Source organism: Neofelis nebulosa, chromosome 2 (genome assembly GCF_028018385.1).
Source record: "Neofelis nebulosa isolate mNeoNeb1 chromosome 2, mNeoNeb1.pri, whole genome shotgun sequence".
Taxonomy (NCBI): Eukaryota; Metazoa; Chordata; class Mammalia; order Carnivora; family Felidae; genus Neofelis; species Neofelis nebulosa.
This window is the reverse complement of record NC_080783.1, coordinates 111,047,103-111,062,444: the sequence shown is the minus strand read 5'-3', so window position 1 is coordinate 111,062,444 and position 15,342 is coordinate 111,047,103. Positions and strand designations below refer to the sequence as shown.

Here is a 15,342-nt window from a genome sequence, read left to right as displayed (position 1 = left end):
AACGAGAGAGAGAGAAAGAGAAAGAAAAAGAAAATCTTAAGTGGGCTCCACACTCGGTGCAGAGTGTGACCTGAGCATGACCATGGGATCATGACCTGTGCTGAAAACAATAGTTCAACCACCTGAGCCACCCAGGTGCTCCTATCACTGACTGCATAAATGAATTCACTTGAAACTTGTTTTACATCTGTGCTTCCGCGCTCATTAATTCTTGTTTCTTCCCATAGTATTCCCTCTCATAGCATTTAAAAATTAATCCTTTATACACATTTATTAAAGCCACTAGTTCATTACATAGTTATTGAATACCTGCTAGGTTCCATGTCTAGCTTTGTTTGTTTGTTTGTTTGTTTGTTTGTTTTGGTTAAAACATGCTTAGTGTAGAATTGACAATTTAACTTCATTCTTTTCTCCCAGTGGTAGTTAACCTTTTTAAATATACACTTGTGGGACATTAAATACATTAACAATATTGTACAACCATCTGTTTCCAGAACCCCTTCAACTTCCCTAACTGAAACTCTGTACGCATTAAAAACTAACTTCCCATTCTTCCCTCCCTTAGTCCGTGACAACCACCAATCTACTTTATCTCTTTGAATCTGACTACTCTAGAAACCTCATATAAGAGACATTATACTATATCCTTTTGTGGCTAGCTTATTTCACTTAGCATAATGTCATTGGTGAATTCTACCAAACATTTCAGAAAGAAATTATACCAATTCTCTATAGTCTCTTTCAGAAAATAGAAGGAATACTTCCAGAAAATAGGGAATACTTCCTAATTCATCCTATGATGCCAGCATTACCCTAATACCAAAACCACATAAAGACCATACAGGAGGAAAACAACAGATCAGTATCTCTCATGAACATAAAAGCAGAAATCCTCAACAGAATATTAGCAAATTGAATGAATCTTACGGTAAATAAAAAGAATTACACACATTATGACCAAGTGGGATTTATTTCAGGTATGCAAGCCTGGTTTAGCATCCAAAAATGAAATGATGTACCTTATCACATCATATGATTATATGAAGAAAATTAATATTATATTAATAGATTAATAAATCATGCTTTATATTAATACATGCAAAAAAGCATTTGACAGAATTCAGTATCTATTCATGATAAAAATGTTCAGCAAACCAAACATAGAGGGGGTCTCTCCCAAGTTGATATGGCACATCTCTAAAACCCCCATGGCTAACATCATACTTTAATAGTGTGAGAAATTAAAGGCTAAGATCTGGAACAAGGCAAAGATGTCCCTGCTCCCCACTCCTTTTCAGCATTGTCTTGGAAGTCCTAGAGAATGCAGTAAAACAAGAAAAGGAAATAAAAGGTATACAGATTGGTAAGGAAGAATTAAAATGGTCTTTGTTCGGGGCACCTGGCTCAGTTGGTTGAGTGTCTGACTCTGAATTTTGACTGAGGCCATGATCTCACGGTTTGTGGATTTGAGCCGTAGGTTGGGCTCCGTGCTGACATTGCAGAGCCTGCTTGGGATTCTGTCTCTCTCCCTGCCCCATGCATCCGTATACCTCGTGCGTGCTCCCCCCCGTCCCCAAAATAAATAAAGTTAAAAAAAAATAAACTAAGCTCTTTGAAAAAAATAAAATTGTCTTTGTTCACAGATGTGATTGTCTGTGTAGAAAATTTCAAGAGTTGGGGCGCCTGGGTGGCTTAGTCGGTTAAGCGTCCGACTTCAGCTCAGGTCATGATCTTGCGGTCCGTGAGTTCGAGCCCCGCGTCGGGCTCTGGGCTCATGGCTCGGACCCCTGCTTCTGATTCTGTGTCTCCCTCTCTCTCTGCCCCTGCCCCGTTCATGCTCTCTCTGTGTCTCAAAAATAAATAAAACGTTAAAAAAAAAATTAAAAAAAAAAAAGAAAATTTCAAGAGTTAACAAAGTATCTTTTGTAACTAATAAGTGATTATAGCGAGGTTTCAAAATACAAGATAAATATACAGAAGCCAATTGCTTTCTTATATACCAGCAACGAACAGTTGGAATCTGGAAATAAAGCAGTGCCATCTATATTAGCACCCCCCCCCCAAATCCCTTAGATATTAATCTTAAAAAAATGTACAAAATCTGCATGAGGAAAGCTGTAAACTCTTTGAAAGAAATCAAATAATACTTAAATGGAAAAATATTCCATATTGCATGGATAGGAAGATTCAATATTGTTCAAGCTGTCAGTTCTTTTGAATTTGATCTGTAGATTCAGTGTGATCCAATTCAAAATCCCAGCAAGCTATTTTATGGATACATCGATAAACAAAGCTCCTTTTATTCAGGTAAGTATCATCAATGGCTACTAAATGGTTGATTATTAGAGAACAGAATATTCACACATTTCTAAGGTATTACCTGAGGTACTAAACATTTTAGATATGCAGAAAAGTTGAAAGTAGTTAATACCATAGACTTGCCTCCTAGATTCAACATTTATTACAATTTTGGTGTAGTTTCTTTTTCTATTAGTTTGCTAGGCGGCCATAACACAACTGGGTTGCTTAAACAATAGTCACTTATTGGGGTGCCTGGGTGGCTTGGTCGGTTGGGCGTCTGACTTTGGCTCAGGTCATGATCTCACGGTCCGTGGGTTCGAGCCCCGCGTCGGGCTCTGTGCTGACAGCTCAGAGCCTGGAGCCTGTTTTGGATTCTGTGTCTCCCTCTCTCTCTGCCCCTCCCCTGTTCATGCTCTGTCTCTCTCTGTCTCAAAAATAAATAAACGTTAAAAAAAAAAAACAATAGTCACTTTTATTTTACAGTTCTAAACATTTATTTGTTTTTTATTTTATATTTTAAGTTTATTTACTTAGATATCACAAGCAGGGGAGGGTCAGAGAGAAGGAGAGATAATTCCAAGCAGGCTCCACACCAACAGTGCAGAGCCTGATGTGGGGCTTGAACCCATGAACCATGATATGACCTGACCTGAGATGAAGAGTCAGACGCCCATCAAACTGTGCCACCCAAGTGCCCCCGCTCATTCTGTGTGTGTGTGTGTCTCAAAAAGAAATAAACATTAAAAAAAAAAAAAAAGAAACATTCAGTCCTTGGGACGCTTGGATGGCTCAGTTGGTTAAGTGTCTGACTTTTGGTTTCAGCTCAGGTCATGATCTCTCAGGTTTGTGAGATCAAGCCCTGCATTGGGCTTTGTTGGCAGTGCAGAGTCTGCTTGGAATTTCTCTCTCACCTCTTTCTCTGCCCCTCCCCCATGCTCTCTTTCAAAGTAAATAAGTAAACTTAAAAAAAAACAAACAAACTTAAAACCCCATGCCGTCCTTGCTTACAAGGAATTTGAAGTTTAGGTAGAAAGATAATGTGTGTGTGTGTGTGTGTGTGTGTGTGTGTACCAGTGTGATGTATGCTTTCTAGGATTATGCATAGTATATTTTGGGAGTTCAAAGACTGCTGAATAAATTGAGCATAATAGGTAAGAATAAATTAACAAAAAATTGAGAGCATCAGTATAGGAATATATTAACTAACAGTGGTTTGGTTGTAGTTAACAGTGGTTGTGGGAGTATTTGGCAAAGTTAGAGATATTAGAGAAGCATTTTTATTTTTTTGAAGAGTTTTGTTGTTGTTCACTTGAGAGAGAACATGGTCAGGGGAGAGGGAGTGAGTCCCAAGCAGGCTCTGTACTATGCAGGGTTGGACCCCACAAACTGTGAGAGCATGACCCAAGGTGAAATCAAGAGTTGGGCACCCAAATGACTGAGCCACCCAGGTGCCCCCAGAAGAGCATTTTAAACAGAAAACACCATTCTTACCTTCTTGTAAAAGTAATCCACATCTGTTGTGGACAGCTTAGAAAAACTGAAGGTATAAAGAAGACAGCAAAATTTTACTGTAACTCCCATGCTTTGTTGCCTTTCTTATGTGTTCCTTCCCATTTTTCTGCCTCCCCCCCCCCCTTTATTTAAATACGGAACGTTTCACGGATTTGTGTGTCATTCTTGTGCAGGGACCATGCTAATCTTCTCTGTATTGTACCAGTTTTAGAATATGTGCTGCTGAAGTGAGCACCTGTTTTTTGGCTTTTGCGCAAAAGCGTATGGTTCTTTTAAAGTAATTGTAATTATTCACAATCTGATTTTTCCACTTAACATTAGATCATGTGCAATTTGTTTAAAATATTTCGAGATTTTAAATGGTTATATAAAATTTCGTGTTACAGATAGGTTGAAGTAATAGTCTTTTTTTTCTCTCTGCTGCTTATGCCTGTGAACTTGACTGAAAGATTTTTTTGCAAGACAAAATTTTTTGTAAGACATTTTTTGTTTGCCTCTGTTCATCTCTATTAAATCATAGAATGGTTTTCTGAAATTTGTAAATATACAAAGGTACTTTTGGAAATCACAGCCAGTTGTAACCTGGTTTAAAAATAGCAAAAGTTTTCTTGAATATCAAATACAGGATTATAATTCATAATCATTCTGTGCTTTACAAATTTTAAGTATTGAGTGATATTAGTGGTCCTTAATTTTATTCCTTCATTTTAGAAATCAAAATATTGGGGTGCCTGGGTGGTTCAGTCAGTTGAATGTCTGACTCTTGATTTCAGCTCAGGTCTTGATCTTGCAGTTTGTGAGATTGAGCCCTGCATCGGGCTCTGCATTGACAGTGCTGAGCCTGCTTAGGATTTTCTCCTCTCTCTGTTTGCCCCCCTCCCTCCAAAAAAAACTTTATTAAAAAAATGTTTTTTTAATGTTTTTATTTTTTTTTATTTTTTTTATTTTTATTTTTTTTTTTATAAAGAATTCTTTTTTTTTTTTTTTTAATTTTTTTTCAACGTTTTTTATTTATTTTTGGGACAGAGAGAGACAGAGCATGAACAGGGGAGGGGCAGAGAGAGAGAGGGAGACACAGAATCGGAAACAGGCTCCAGGCTCCGAGCCATCAGCCCAGAGCCTGACGCGGGGCTCAAACTCACGGACCGCGAGATCGTGACCTGGCTGAAGTCGGACGCTTAACCGACTGCGCCACCCAGGCGCCCCTTAATGTTTTTATTTTTGAGAGAGAATGCGAGCCGGGGGAAGGGCAGAGAGAGACGGAGATACAGAATCAGAAGCAGACTCCAGGTTCTGAGCTTTCAGCACAGAGCCCAACGTGGGGCTCGAACCAATAAGCTGTGAAATGACCTGAGCCAAAGTCGGATGCCCAACTGACTGAGCCACCCAGGAGCCACCCAAAAAAACTTTAAAAAAGAAATCACAGTGTCAAAAAGTTCTCCAGCATTGGCAGGGAAGTTATCAGAGCCTCAAATAGAGTCTTAGTTAGCTTTCCTAGTTCCTTATACTTTTTATTCAAATGCTTTGTACTCCTCTCCCCCCAAGGCTTAGGTGTTCTGTGGAGGAGTTGTGAATAGTATTAGAGTGGTACAATTCTCTTGTGTATCTTGAACTTGCTTCTAAGACTGACTTGAGGAAGGGGCTCTTATAGTTGGAAGAGATTAAAAAGAGAATGAGAACATTCTTGCACTGTCTTTCCCATCCAATTCTATTATTTTTTCCCTGTTAATAGTAAGTATTCCCAGCTCTAGTTGATTCCTGTTATTCATGGCAATAATATTTTGTGATATTGTTATGACACTGAATTAGCAAATACTAAATGGTTGTTCCTAGGGGAAATACAGGGTTAGATTCTTGTGAGCCTTGGATGACATTTGCATAAGACCAGCTGAAACATAATCTTATGTGTGCTTCTGTATAAAAATACCATGGGCACCTGGGTGGGTCAGTCACTTAAGCACCTGACTTTGGCTCAGGTCATGATCTCACAGCTTGTGAGCTCGAGCCCCGCATTGGGCTCTGTGCTGACAGCTCAGAGCCTGGAGCCTGCTTCAGATTTTCTGTCTCCCTCTCTCTCTGCCCCTCACCCACTCGCACTGTGTCTTTCCCTCTCTCTCAAAGATAAATATTTTAAAAAATTTTAAAAATACTTTTAAAAAATCCAGCAATGAGATTTTTTAAAGGTAAACCATCCAAGCAGTTTTTATTCATTGATACTCATAAATACATACAGCTTCATTAGAGATTTCAGTTTTCCTCTTCAGTTTGAATGTGGATTATTAGGAGAGCCTTTTGCATGTCACGGTACAGGAAACAGAGATCACCCCTGCACTGCTACTTACGTATACCTGTTAGAAGTAAAAATTAGTTGAGATGATTGTATATATTTTCTCTCTTCCTTTGAGTGTCCACCAGTGTCACAAGAGTGACAGACCTGAAATTATAATCACCAAACAAACCCAAGGTAATTGTTGTCCACTTCCATTGGCAAATACAGCATAGAGGACATTGTCTGTGAATTGAGATCTTATTAAAGAAGAGATGGTGGAGGCTCATTTCCTTTACTAAGCATTGAGACATTTAAGTAAATCATATTCTTAGTGGAACATTTAGGAAGTTGTTAAAAACATTTACAAAGAGTTTTGTAATGTGGAAAACTCTTAAATTGTAATTGTTAATGTGAAAAAAGAATAAAAATGTACATAATCCACAATTGTACACATGATTAATGGCAAATGGTGGTATGTTTATTTTCTACTTTATTTTCTCCTCTTTTGTTTTAAATGTTTATTTATTTTTGAGAGGGGGGGAAGGGCAGAGAGAGAGGGAGGCAGGAGATCCAAAGTGGGCTTTGTGCTGACAGCAGAGAGCTAGATGTGGGGTTCAAACCCACAAACTGTGAGATCATGACCTGAGCTGACATCAGATGCTTAACTGACTAAGCCATCCAGATGCCCCTATTTTCTCCTCTTTTATCAGATAATCTGTTATTACCATGTGTTGTTTTCACAGTGGACCAAGGCTTAAAAATATGCAAATTATGTAATAGACAATACAGATTTGACTCAGCATATATAATGGGATCATCAGTGTCCATAATAATGTGATACTGAGATGGAACAGGATCTTCAAGTGACTTCTAATAGTCGTTAGAGAGGGATTAATTTGTTCATTTAGGTTTTTTATGAGCTCTGAAAGATGCAGACTTCTAAAAACCTCCGTGTTCATCATCAGCAGTAATAAAGAGATTTTCTTAACCATATAGCAGTAAGAAAAGAAAATTAGCAATAATTACCTAATATTAATTAATATGTATTCTGTTTATCTAATGTGACAGATAAATTCTATTTACCTAACTTTATTTACCCAGGTTACCTAATTGAACTATATATAAATTCAATAAATTATTTTGTATAACTTTTTTTGCACTATATTTTTAAAATTCTGGTATACTTGACATATAACATTATATTAGTTTCATGTGTACAAATAATTCAGTATTTGCATATATTGAAAAATGATCACCACAAATTTAGTAATAGCCATCACCTCACATAGTTACAAATTTTTTTTTCTTGTGATGAGAACTTTTAAGATCTGTCTTAGCAGCTTTCACATATGCAATACAGTATTGTTAATGAGTGTCCATTAACAAGTGCCCGTTACATCCCCATGACATATTTATTTTATAACTAGAAGTGGTGTACCTTTTGATCCCCTTCATCCATGTCTCCCACCTTCATCCCCTGCCTCTGGTCACCACCAGTCTGTTAATCTGTTTTCTTAAATGTATGAACTTGGCCTTTGTTTGTTTGTTTTGTTTTTAGATTCCACATGTAAGTTTCACCTATACAGTATTTGTCTTTTTCTGACTTATTTTACTTAGCATAGTTTCCTCAAGGTCCATCCATGTTCTTGAAACTGGCAATTCTTTTTTATGTTGAAACTCCATTCTTTTTTTATGGCCAAATATTGTATTGCATACACACACACACACACACACACACACACACACACACAGATTTTCTTTATCCTTTCATCTGTTGATGGACACTTAGGTTGTAAACATGGGGTGCATATATCTTATTAAATTAGTAGTTTTATTTTCTGTGGATAATTACCCAGAAGTAGAATTCCTTGATCCTGGGGTAGTTCTGTTTTTAATATTTTGAGGAACCTTTATCCTGTTTTCCGTAGTAGCTATACCAATTTACATTCCCACCAGCAATGTACAAGGTATCCCTTTTCTCCACATCCTCACTGACACTTGTTTAACATTTTCTTTTTTTAAATCAGGGTTCCATCAAGGTTAGTTACATTAAAAAAATTTTTTTTTAATGTTTGTTTATTTTTGAAAGAGCGTGTGTGTGAGTGGGGAAGGGACAGAGAGGGATGGAGGCACAGAATCCGAAACAGGCTCCAGGCTCTGAGCTGTCAGCAGAGAGCCTGATATGGGGCTCAAACCCATGAACCTTGAGATCATGACCTGAGCTGAAGTCAGGTGCTTAACTGACTGAACCACCTAGGCGCCCCCAAGGTTAGTTTATCTAAACAGATAAACAGTCACATAATCTGGAATAAGTCTTCCTTTTCTCTTCCAGTATTGTGTAAGCACATGTGAAAGGACAGTTTTTTTGACAGTCATATTTTCCATTTAAAATTAATTTTGGTTAAAAGTATTAAAAATGGTATTCCAAATAAAATAGTTGTTAGAATTGTGCCTTATTTGTCTGTGTGTTTGAAATAATGTACTAGTGAAACTGTCAGTTCTCCAGAAATAACTATTGAACTGAATTCTCCATTTGGAGAGACCTATCACATAGATGTCAAGCATGTAAGCATGTTTTTCAGTCTTACAGAGCTTCCAGCTAAAAACTATCCCAAGTTTTTGGTTGAAAACTTAATCCCAAATAGAATATGCAATTAAACTTGTATTTTTGTCATTTATAAATGGATACTATCTACTCATTAAAGGAGATCAAATAGGACCCTTACTGCTTTAGAATGATAATACATAATACTATATACTGAAATGGAAAAATATGTTCTTGTGGACGGAGAGAGGGTACAAGTGAGCAAGGGACAGAGAGAGAGAGAATCCCAGGAGGGACAGAGGAGAGAGAGGGAGGAAGGGAGAGAGAGAGAAGCGGGGCTTATTTGAAGTGGGCCTTGTGTTTTACCTGAAGCGGGGCTTGAGCTCACCGGATCTGGGGCTCATGCTCACCTGAAGCGGGGCACAGGCTCGCCCGAAGTGGGGCTTGAGCTCCCCTGATGTGGGACTCGAACTCACAAACCATGAGATCATGACCTGAGGTGAAGTCAGATATTTAACAACTGAGCCACCCAGGTACCCTGGAAAAATACATTCTTAAAAACAAAACTGAATTCTGACTTCTGTTTTTTAAGTTGAGTGAGACGGTGAAATTTTACAGTGTTTTACATTGAGTTTTTAATACACCGGAACATTAAATGCTACCAATGAAACAAATCTCATTTATTTTGGGCGGTAACACATATAATAGATGGTTCAAATAGAATTTGAACACCTACAATTCAAAAAGTGTTGAGTAAGTTTCTTCTCCTCCTTACATTAAGTCATCTAATTCCCTTCCCCAGAAGCCATCACTGATAGTGTTTCTGGCATATCTTTAAAAAAAAAATTTTTTTTTTTTAATGTTTATTTATTTTTGAGACAGAGAGAGACAGAGCATGAATGGGGGAGGGCATAGAAAGAGGGAGACACAGAATCGGAAGCAGGCTCCAGGCTCTGAGCCATCAGCCCAGAGCCCGACACGGGGCTCGAACTCACGGACCGCGAGATCGTGACCTGAGCTGAAGTCGGACGCTTAACCGACTGAGCCACCCAGGCGCCCCTGGCATATCTTTTTATAAGTGATACAAGCATAAACAAATTTGAGAGTGTTTATAGCATACCACTGGCCTGCTTTGTTTGTTTGTTTGTTTCATTCCAACCAAGATAGTTTTATTTATTTGTTCTTTTTAGATTCTGTGGAATTTCCCATTTCTTTCTAAGGTGTATATTCATCAAGTTGAAAGCATAACTTTATTATTTTCATAAATAAATTTGGAAAGCTTAGGAATTGGTCAGGTTTTATTGGTTATGTTTCTTGTGAAATTTCTTGTAATTTGTAATAATATCTTAAATTAATAATTTCTTGTAATTTGTAATATCTTAAATTAATAATGTACTCCATAGTTTGTAATAAGTTCTTCTGTGCTAGTTATTTGAATTTAATTCTGTATAGCAGTGGCAAGTTTTCAAATTAAGGTCAGAACTACTTTCATAATACTAAGATATTATTAGGCCTTTTTACTATGTTGACATTTGTATGTATGGTGTGAAAGCAGTAATGGATAAAGCTCTTGGCTCCTTAGCATGGTTCAAGGCAGTGGTATCAAATTTCTACTAATAGTCATTTTATGTTTACTACCACCTTATACTGGTAGTTGGAAAGAAAAAAAGTCAATTTCACCTGAGAATGTTATTGGTAAAACATTAAAAATAATTTAATTAAATATCAACCCTTGAGAATATATATATATATTTTTTAATGTTTATTTCTGGGAGAGAGAGACAGAGAGGGAGGGAGACAGAGAATCCCAAGCAGGTTCCACACTGTCAGTGCAGAGCCCGACTTGGGGCTCGAACTCACTAATTGTTAGATCATGACCTGAGCCGAAATCAAGAGTTGGATACTTACCTGACTGAGCCACCCAGGCACCACTTTGGTTTTGCGTTTTTAATTTATTTAATTAATTTTTTAAATGTTTGCTTATTTTTGAGAGAGCACCAATGGGGGAGGGGCAGAGAGAGTGGGAGACACAGAATCTGAAGCAGGCTCCAGGCTCTGAGCTGTCAGCACAGAGTGTGTTGCAGTGCTCAAACCCATGAACCGCAAGATCATGACCTGAGCTGAAGTCTGATGCTTAACCAACTGTGTCACCCAGGCGCCTCTAATTTATTTTATTTTAAAATTTATTTATTTATTTTGAGAAAGAGAACGCGTGTATGCCCAGGGGAGGGGCAGAAAGAGAGGGGGAGAGAGAATCCCAAGCAGGGTCCGCATGGCCAGCATGGAGGCTGACGTGAGGCTCAAACTCACAAACCCATGAGATCGTGACCTGAGCTGAAATCAAGAGTCAGATATTTAACCGACTGAACCACCCAAGTGCCCCAATTTGTTTTTTATTATTATTATAATTATTTTTATTTTTTATTTATCCAAAGTGGGCTCCACACTGACAGCAGAGAGCCTGATGTGGGGCTCCAACTCACAAGCTGTGAGATCATGACCTGAGCCTAAGCTGGATGCTTAACCAACTGAGCCACCCAGGCCTCCTTCCCCCTCAAGTTATTTTAATTCCAGTATAGTTAACACACAGTGTTATATTCGTTTCAGATGTACAGTGTAGTGATTCACCTATTCCATACATCATCCAGTGTGCATTATGACAAGTGTACTCCTTAATCCCCATTACCTGTATCACCCATCCTCCCACCCACCTTGAATATATGTTTTTTTAAATAGAGCATTCTGTGGATTAAATCATGTCTCTGTAAAATTTATATGTTGAGGCCCTAACCCCCAATGTGATGGGATTTGGAAATCTGGCCTTTGGGAGATAATTAGGTTTAAATGAGGGAATGAAGGTAGGGGCTTCCTGATGGGTCCCTATAAGAAGAGACACCAGAGTACTTGCTGTCTCTTTCTGCCATGTGAGGACACAGCAAGAAGGTGGCTGTCTGCAAACCAAGAGCCTGACTGTGCTGGCACCCTGATCTCAGATTTTCAGCTTCCAGAACTGTGAGAAAATAAATTTTTGTTTCAGCCTCTCAGTCGGTACTAGTTTGTTATGGCAAGCCAAGCAGACTAATGGATAGTGTGTGATGAAATGGGAAGTGTGGATAAAGCACTTTTGCTATTTACAGAAGTACAATAGTTCCCTGAGGAAATTATTTAATATTCATATTAATATTAATATTCACTTTTTACAGAACCTGGTGTTTTACTTGAAAGAATGACAGACTGTTTAATAGAAGCAGAGCATGGATAGTGAGGGAGGAGACCAAGTTAACAATATCAGGAATGAAAGAGGAGCTATCACTACCGATCTTATAGACATTAAAACAATAATAAGAATACCATGAACAACTCTATGCCCAAAATGTGACAGCTTGAGTGAAACTGCTCAATTCCTTCAAAGAACAAACTACCAAAACCCACTCAGAAGGAATAGATAACTGGAATAGTCTTCATCTTTTTTTTTTTTTTTTTTAAGTAGGCTTCGTGACCAATATGGGGACCTACATGGGGCATGAACTCATGTCCCTGAGATCAAGACCTCAACTGAGATCAGATTTGGATGCTTAACCAACTGAGCCACCCAGGTGCCCTAGAATAGTCTTCTTTTAAAGAAACTGAATTCATAGTTTAAAACCTTCCAGTGGAAGAAACTTGAAGTCCATCCAGATGGTTTCGCAAGTGAATTCTACCAAACATGTAAGAGGAAAAGATACCAAATCTACACAGTGTCTCCCAGGAAATGTTAGAAGGAATACTTCCCAATTCATTATATGAGGCTTGATAATAAAACCAGATAAAGATGTTACAAGAGGGGCGCCTGGGTGGCGCAGTCGGTTAAGCGTCCAACTTCAGCCAGGTCATGATCTCGCGGTCCGTGAGTTTGAGCCCCGCGTCAGGCTCTGGGCTGATGGCTCGGAGCCTGGAGCCTGTTTCCGATTCTGTGTCTCCCTCTCTCTCTGCCCCTCCCCCGTTCATGCTCTGTCTCTCTCTGTCCCAAAAATAAAAATTAAAAACGTTGAAAAAAAAAATAAAAATAAAAAAAATAAATAATAAAAAAAAAAAGATGTTACAAGAAAAGAAAACTATGTTAATATTCTTCATGAGCATAGATGCAAAAGTCACGACAAGATGTGAGTTAAATTCCACCAATATATTAAAAGGATGATACATCATGACCAGTGGGATTTATCTTGGGAATGCAAGTGTGTTCCACATTTAAAAGTTGTTGAGGCTTATTTACTGTATTAAGACTAAGAAAAGCCATATGATCATCTGTGTACATGGAGAAGAAGCATTTGACAAAATTTTTCATACTTGATAAAAATTCTTACAAACTAGAAATTCTAGGAATTGAGTTTTTCTTTTATGTGATGAAGGGCATCTACAAAAGTATATAGCTAATGCCATAATGCTTACTAGTGAAGACAATGTTTTCTCCTTTAAGATGGAGAAGTGTGATAAGGCAAAAAAAGAAATAAAAAGTTTTTAGAACAGAAAGGAAGAAATAAATTGCCCGTATTTGCAGATGATAATGATTGTCTATGTAGAATACTTCAAGGAATCTACAAGAGAGATTCTAGGACCAACATGTGAATTTAGCAAGGTTGCAAAATATATGCACAATGTATAAGAATTAATTGTATTTGTTTATACTAGCAATGAACAACCAGGAATGGAAATAAGTAAAAAACAGTACCACTTAAGTGGCACCAAAAATAGGTGTAAATCTGACAAAGTGTATACAGGATCTGTGTGTCTAGAACTACGAAACACTGATGCAGCGAATCAAAGAAGGCCTAAATATTTGTAGAGAATTACTGTTTGTGGTTTGAAGACTCAGTATTGTTAAAATGTAATTTCTCCTCAGCCTGGTGCACCCAGATCAAAATCAGTAACACTTTTTTTTGTAGATAATGATAAACTGCTTTTAAAAATTATAAAATGGCAGAAGAACACAGATTGCTAGACCATTTGATAAAGAACAACATAGTTGGAGGATTTGATCTGAAATGTAGCTGATTTCAAGACCTTCTGTGAAGTTATAGTGATCAGGGTATTGAGGTAGACCCATAGAAAAAATGCAGTCAGTTGATTTCGATAAAGGTGTAAAGGCAATTCAGTAAAGATAGCCTTTTTTTCCACATAATGGAGTCAGAACAATTGGACAGCATATGAGAAAAAAGAATTTTAAACTATCTTATACCTAATGTGGCAATGAACTGAAATAGATCAGAGATCTAAACGTAAAATGTAAAATGTAAAATAATACAATTGGCAGAAGAGAACAAAGGAGAGAAATCTTTGTAACCTTGGCTTAGATGAAATTTCTTACATATGACCAAAAGCATAACATAAATTGATAAATTGGATGTCATTAAAATTAAAAACTTCCACTCTTTGTGCTGTGATTCTTGATTTCGACTCAGGTCATGATCTCATGGTTCATGAGTTTGAGCCCCTCACTGCTAGTGCAGAGCCTGTTTGGGATTTTCTCTCTCTCTCTCTCTCTCTCTCTCTCTCTCTCTCTCTCTCTCTCTCTCTCTCTCTCTCTCCCCCTCCCCCCAATAAACTTAAAAAAAGATAAAAACTTCCATTTTTTGAAAGATACTCTGAAGAGAGTGAAAAGAAGTGGCAGACTGAGAGAAGATATTTGCAGATCACATATCTGACAAAGATTTTATATGTAGAGTACAGAAATAATTCTGAAACTCTATAATAAGAAAAAAACCGAATTAAAGAATGAGCAAAAGATTTGAACCCGAAACTTCACTGGACATGATGTATGGGTAGCAAGTAAGGACTTGAAAGATTCTCTGCATCTTTAGTCATTAGGGAAATGCAAATTATAGCCACAGTGAGATGTGACTGTACGCTTGTTAGGGTGACTAAGAAAATAAACAATCCTTCTCTCCCTAGCTGACAATATTAAGTATTAGTGAGGATGTAGAGCAACTGGAACACACACATTCCCACATACAATACATTGCTGTGGGAATGCAAAATGGTACAGCCACTTTGGTAAATCTTTTGAAAGCTTCCCATAAAGTTAAACAAAAACTTCCATGACCCTGTAGTTTTGTTTTTTAATTAAAAAAAATTTTTTTAATGTTTATTTTTGAGAGAGAGCACTAGTGAGGGAGGGGCAGAAAGAGAGAGGGGAACAGAGGATCTGAAGTGGGCTCTGTGCTTACAGCAAACAGCCTGATATGGGGCTCAAACTCATGAAACCACGAGATCATGACCTGAGCTGAAGTCCGACGCTAAACCAACTGAGCCACCCAGGCGCCCTCCACCATTGTAGTTTCAATCCTAGATATTTACTCAGGAAAAATGAAGACTTAACAGTTCACACAAAAACTACACGTGAATGTCAGTAGCAATTTTGTTCAAATTGTCAAGTGCTACAGGCATTCTCCTGAATTGGAGAATGGATAAACAAAATGTGGTATATCCATAGAATTCAATAATAAAAAAGGAATTATTGGTGAGGGGCACCTGGGTGACTTAGTCGGTTAAGTATCTGACTCTTGATTTTAGCTCAGGTCACGATCTCATGGTTTATGGGATTGAGCCCCGTGTTGTGCTCTGTACTGATGGTGTGGAGTCTGTTTGGGAGTCTCTCTCCTACTCTCTGCCTCTCCCCTGCTTATTCTCTCTCTCTCTCTCTCTCTCTCTCTCTCTGTAAATAAATAAAACTTTAAAA

General features: G+C 37.8%; 1 protein-coding gene and 1 non-coding gene across 9 annotated transcripts in view; one reads left to right on the top strand and one right to left on the bottom strand.

Moving 5' to 3' along the window:
- WDR33 (WD repeat domain 33) overlaps positions 1–15,342 on the top strand; it is a 105,303-nt gene that overhangs the window by 13,469 nt on the left and 76,492 nt on the right. The window lies entirely within an intron of this gene.
- On the bottom strand, positions 3,942–4,048 carry LOC131505775 (U6 spliceosomal RNA). Its single transcript, XR_009258551.1, has one exon. It is a non-coding gene; the product is annotated as a U6 spliceosomal RNA (small nuclear RNA).